Below are 6308 nucleotides of genomic sequence, written 5' to 3' on the forward strand. Positions count from 1 at the left end.
GTGTGAGGTTTTTTTGTACCTCTAAGAGAGGGTGAGGCGTGGACCGGGAAACTTGGCTTTGACCTGGTTCCCAGGGGTTCATACCCCCTTCCTGGGACACATAAATCCTTCGTGTTTCAGCCAGGCATAAGTTCAAGCGTTTGCCTTTGAGCCTGTGGTGGTTGGCAAACATCGCTTGGCATTTTCCAGTTGGGCGGAATTTAACTCCATTGGTGAGAGGGACGGCAGATTTAAGTCGATCTGTTCCAGCCTCTAGCAGAGACGAATCACAAAGCTGGCTGTTGGCGTTGCTGTTGTCTGTCTCGCAGAGGTGGCTGCGTTTCAGCAGTGATGGGAACTTAGGAAGATGCAGGGGTCATATCTAAAAACATATGTGCACGCTTGCAGAAAACTTTTTGTTTCCCTTTATCAAATGCCATGCATTTGAAACATAAAGAGCTGTTTTGTCTTATGGGAGAAAAGTTGGGAGAAAAAGGTGATGGTAGCTTTGCTTCAAGATGAATTTAGAGAGGGGGCAAGTGCTACCAGAAGGGTAATTTTAGTGAGTCTTTTGAGTTTTATTTATACCAGGCAGCACCCCATTAGTCATAAATGTCTGTGGTGTGAATAACTTTATTAAGGATGCCGTTATACAGGAGCAAAGGTGCTTTACATGTTGTTGACATTGTATTGAAATGTCAGCCTGTCAGCAGAAAAGCCATTTTTCATTATGTTTAAGGTGCACGGGGCCCCCTCTTAAGCCCAGTTATGCCTCCTCCTTCTCAGGAGCCTGAGCCACTCTATTATTACTTGCTCTAACACATTAACCACTGAGCTGCCAGGCACTTGCTGTTGTCATCGATGAGCCAAACTCTCACAGGGTTCAGTTCACTTTTTAATACAGAGAGGGGGAAGAGGAAGATGATGCTCCATCCTGTTTCTGCGTGCAATCGAGGAGAGAAATGCTTTCTGAGAAAATATTAGTGAAGGAAAACTGCAAGTTTTATTCTGAATAAAGAATGCACATCTTGCACTACACATGTAATGTAAATGTAAAATAACTTCACGTAGCAGAGAATCACAGAACCTTCCCGTGGAGGGAAGTATTGTGGTGATGGTTGCTACCTGCAGTTGTTGCCTTCCTCAGTTTACCAGCTCCCTTGGAAAAGTTTCTAAGTTAAATCAACTTGTAGGCCTGGCAAATTTGGCAAATTCCTTTGTGAAAAGTGAAAGGAATACCAACGATTTTCTTTCCTTCAACTGGATGTGCTAGAAGAAACCAGGGAGTATTCTCTTGCTTTCCTCTTAGCCTTGAAGGAATCTAGCTATATGTGCAGTACTGCATGATTAATCAGTTTAATTCTCACTAAGGCAGAGGAGCCTAAGAGCTCTTTAAGTGAAGCATGGAGCAGGAGTTTTGCAGTTTTCGAACTGCATGGGCTACCTGCTCTTGCTGGTTGCTGGAATAAAATTGGAATGGCAATTACAGCTATTTATGGCATTGACAAACATAAGGGAAGGGCTGCTGTGGATCAGACTTGCTTGGATGCATGACAGCAGCTGGAAATAAGGCAAAGCGTATACACGGGGTGAGCAAGCATCCCTGTGAGTGTTGGGAAAAGCTGTTATTTCCAAATCCAGCTGTTGTTTTTTTTGGTCCTGTCACTGGAAACATATTTAGCAATTAAAGCTAAAAGGAGCCTCGGCTGCTCCAGTATCTTTCACAAGGTGTAAACTGGCAAGGGAGACGTCTGAAAACCTGAAAATGAAACAAGGATTGGGAACCCAGGAAGCTGCCTCTTAATTTCTTGTACCACAGGATTATGATACTGTCTCATACCTCTCAGTTTGATTAGGACAGGCTTACAGAAGGAAGTGCAGGAAGCCGTTAGAAGTAGGACAGTTACTGGCATAAAACTGAACAGGGGGAAAAAGTCTTCAGGCAGTCAATCAAACTGGTAGATTCAGCTTTATCTCCAAAGGCTGCAAAGAGATTCAGCTAAATTAATGCCAAGTGGCTGAAATCAATAAGTGAATAAGCCTGTATTTCCCAGAGTGGGAGACTCAGGGCGGGGGGGGGGAAGATTTAGAGCAGGATTCGGATAGATTGGTCCTCTCGCATCCTCCCAAACACAAAGCAGACCCGAAATAAACACTAAAGCCCTGCAGTACCAAGGAAAAGAACCCAAAGGCGCAAGTTCCGAGGTGGTCGAGAACTGTTAAGAAAGCAGTGTCAGACTTGTGTAGGCGTTCTCGCCTGGAGGTAAAGGATCCTTCATTCACACAAGTCTTTTTGTGTCACTGTAGTCCTGTTTCTAGTCTTCTGGCATGGGCTTTGCCATTCTCTGCTTGGTTTCCATCTCCTGGTTCTGTGTTTTCTCCACTTTTAATTGTTCTTGACTCTTGTTTTCAGGTAGATGTGCATTTTGGCTGGTAGTTAAGCAAACTGGATGTCAGGTTTTTTCTGTTTTAACTTACCCACTGTCTTTCTGTGTGGCCTCAGAAGCTAGTTGTGACATGTTCTATGTCTCTGTTTGTTTACTCCCCTCTGAAATAAATAACACCTACTGGGCTGGGGAGTAATGAGGGATAATTAATTAATGCATGCAAGGAGTTCTGAGGTCCTTAACTAAGAGAAAGCTAAGGATCATTAGGTTAGTTAATTCTCTGCTTTGTTTTTCCTCCATTTCTTCTTGGTTTAGATCTCTCAGAATGTGAAATTAAGTGTGTCAGGACTTTTTTCAGCCTGTTGCTTTAACTCCTGTTGATGTCACTTTTCCTTTCAAGTGGAACTTTAAAACCAGTAAGGTAAATTACACATGATCCTAGAATGAGGAACTAACAAACCCATCTCTTTAATTTTTCATCCAGAAAATATTCTCGTTTTACACTCTGCTTCTCTTACTTAAAGGAACCATAAATCAGTGTGTTCCTTTGGTGTTGGCAGTCACAGGGAGAGATTTAGTGCTGCTGGCAGGCCCGGGTCTGAAACGGGCAACTGTCGAGGGCAGAGAGCTGTACAGAGCCACATTCCATTCACACACACATTTGCTTTACTTGGCTGTTGTCCAGATGATTTTTTGAGTCACTTGTGAGCACGAGGGAAATTGTGTGGGCAGAGGGGAGCGTTTTTCATCTCGTGGTCAGTCTGTCACCTCGACTCGCTTTTATTCACCTTTATTCTCCTGTCTGCAAAGATGGAGAAACACATCTGGGCATTTCAAAGAGCAGTGGGCATTCCTAAACCCTCCTTCTCAGCAAATACGCTGGCGTGTCACAGCCAAGGGCCTGCACCTCCCTGCTTGACGAAAGCAATTGTTTTGTCTCTTGGCCATGCAGAGCAAAAAGCCAAAAAGCATGGGTGTTGCCCAAGGTGTGTGTGATTCTGTTCTTCACTGCTGCAGAGTAAGCTTAGCCTCTTTCTGCTCTTTCCTCTCAAGTACACATTCCTCAAATCCTATGATAGCCGCGAGAGTGAATTCAGTGATGTCCATAGGTGCTTTGGGATGCACGTTGATACCCCGCGGTTGCCAAAGGGTCAGATCCCTTCCACATATGTACACGAAGCTAATTCTGCCTCTTCCCAGTTCATGCTTACTGTTGCTGTTTCCCCAAGTCTCTTGTCACTACAAGAAGAATTCCAGCTGCAAGATACAATTGGGAGTAGCTTCACCTGCAGTCACTGAACTCTGATACCTGGCTGTTGATGCTAAAAGCAGCTCTATCCTTTAGTGAGAGCAGCAGCAGGACTTGCTTGACAAGTCTGATAGCTTTTGGGCTCTGCCAGCTGTGGTGCTGGTGTCCACCTTTCTGATTTCTGCTCCTTTCAGGCAGAATCTGGACTCAAAAACTGGAGAGCACCTGCAGCCTAACAGGTGGGCGTTTCTTTCCTTAGCTATAGGGTACGAATTTCATCACTGGCTCTTGTACTTGAACTCTCTTGTCACCATCAGACTCCTTTGCATCAGTAGCTCCGGTCTAGCATAACTCTTCACCATATTTATTTATTCACGTAGGGATTCTAGTTCCTCTTGCAACTAACTGGCTCCTGCTATCGAGTTTGCTGACTCTATTAAGGTATGAACAGCCGCCAACACGAGATGCTCCTTTGCTCCAGGATACCTAGATCCTGGGAAAGGTAACGGATGGGCCGTGCTCCCAAGGAGCCCAGCCCAGCCTTGGAGGGACTGCAGGGAGCTGGCTGACTGCTTGTGCATGCAGTTTGGCTGACTGTGCTGAGGCAAGCTCCAGATTTCCACTTACAGTTTGCTTTTTTTTTTTTTTATTTTCAAATGTACATGCAAAAAAAACATTGGCACATCACAGCACTAGATCACAAGAAAGAAAGGGGTGGGTTTCAGTGGGTGAAGGTGGCTCTGGTATTTGGGAGAAACATCAATTGGCACATAGTTCACTGTAACATTCTCTTAAAACTTCATCTAAACTGAGACTGTCCCTAGTGCAAGAGCCTCTAAAAGTAATATACAGCTTTAGGAGTTTTTTCGTGTTCGTTTCTTAGGGGTGGGTGACCACACAACAAAGGTGGAAGTCTCCCAGCTGCAGCAGCTTGGTCTAGAACTTGTCTGTCTGGGCAAACATACGTCATAAATAGCTGTTTCTGCAAAAGGCTCCCCCTTCCCTCATAAAAAGAAATGTCAAAGTGTCTGTAAACTATGTACACAACTGCCTTCTGGGGAGAGGCATTGTCTGATACTGAGAGCAAAGGCAAGTCCCGCTACAGAACCTGGCACTGTAAACACAACGGGAAGTGACTGCACATCAGCACGTGTCACGTTCACACAGCTTTATTAAAGGTGAAGCAACGGTGGAGTGATCTTTGTAAGGGTTGTGGTTCCGCTACACGTCATTCTTTCTGTCAGTTCTCTGTAAGTAGTTGAGAAGGTGAAAAATTCCTGATAAAAAGCAGAATGTGTCAGGAGTGCATCTCCTTTCATCCCCAAATCCAGGATTTTTTAGTTCCTGGGAATCTTCCTCCATAACTGCAGGCAACAAAAATTAGCCATTTCTTTGGGTTTTTTTTCTTTTTCTTTTCTTTCTCCCCCCCCCCCTCATTTGAGAGGCTACACACCTTTAAAATCAGACTGACAAGCCTGTGGAGGCTTAGAGGTAAAACACCACATGCAGAAACATCAGTCAGCCAGGTTCTTGGGTTGCACTGCTAGACTCACAACTCTGGAGATGCAAGATTTAAAAATAAGTCATTATTTCCTTTTGGAGTTGTCTGCCAGTTGTTCAGTTCAAATAGACAAGGGAAGGTTAGTTCTGGAGGACCGTATTCCTTCAGCTGGCATGCTGTAAGCAGGCTCATGGGAAAACCTGACCTTTCCAGGAATACCGGCTATCCTTCACGTATATAAAGAACAAAATCCCAGACTTGGGTCCTAGGCAGGAGAATAAAGAATTTCCCTTTGGTAATAATTCAGACTTCCATTCTCTGCTCTCTCTTTCTTGCCCTTTTTTGTGGGTACACACATTGGTGCCCACCTGCTTCTCCTAACTCGCCTGCCTCATGGCATGATGATGGACGGAGAAAATGGATTATTCCCTTCTATCCACAGCGGAGACATGCTTTTCTTTTGGCCGAGTCCTGATGTCACCCCTGGGTTGCCCTCGAAGTGAAAACCAAACGTAGCCTCTGGAAGTTAAGTGACTTGGCAGGGGAACATGCCAGAGGATTAATATTCCGTTCTTTCTTGTAGCAGATAGAGAGCATAGTCGTTTCAATCAGGGGCCAAACTGCTGTGTGTTTCTGAAATGTCAAACGTTAAAAAACTGGGCCAACTGATCGACAACCACACAGAAAATCTCTGAAGCAGCAGTGGCATCCCTTAGAGATGCCTCAGGACCTTGGCTTTTACTGTGGAAAATTAATCTTGTCCCATGAAGTCTGCATCCAGATTGGGAAATGAGGCAAAACAGCACAGCGAGCAGCTCAGCTGCAACCAAGACTTAAATAAACTGAGTTCTTGTGGGAAGGGCATCTCCTACTTCTAGGGACAGCTCTGGTTAGCTCGGCCAGTCTTTGTTTGCAGGACATAATGCTCAAAAGCTTAAACACTGGACAAACTGCTAAAGTTACAGCTAAACAACATCATACCATCGATCTACTCGTGGCTAGAAAAAAGGAGAGAGGTGATCGAAAGTCCTTCAGGCTGTGAAAGGTCTCCATGAATTAGTGCTTATATGTGTGGCGGACCGAGTTGCCTCCTCCGTTGTGCAGTGCTCAAGGAATGTCTCTGAAGGTCTCAGTCTTGTTTCTTCTCCCTCACCCCCGTTCTGAATTTGAAGCAGCATCCATCCGAGATACT

This window comes from Haliaeetus leucocephalus, unplaced genomic scaffold, assembly GCF_000737465.1.
Source record: "Haliaeetus leucocephalus isolate CR32 unplaced genomic scaffold, Haliaeetus_leucocephalus-4.0 Scaffold260, whole genome shotgun sequence".
Lineage (NCBI taxonomy): Eukaryota > Metazoa > Chordata > Aves > Accipitriformes > Accipitridae > Haliaeetus > Haliaeetus leucocephalus.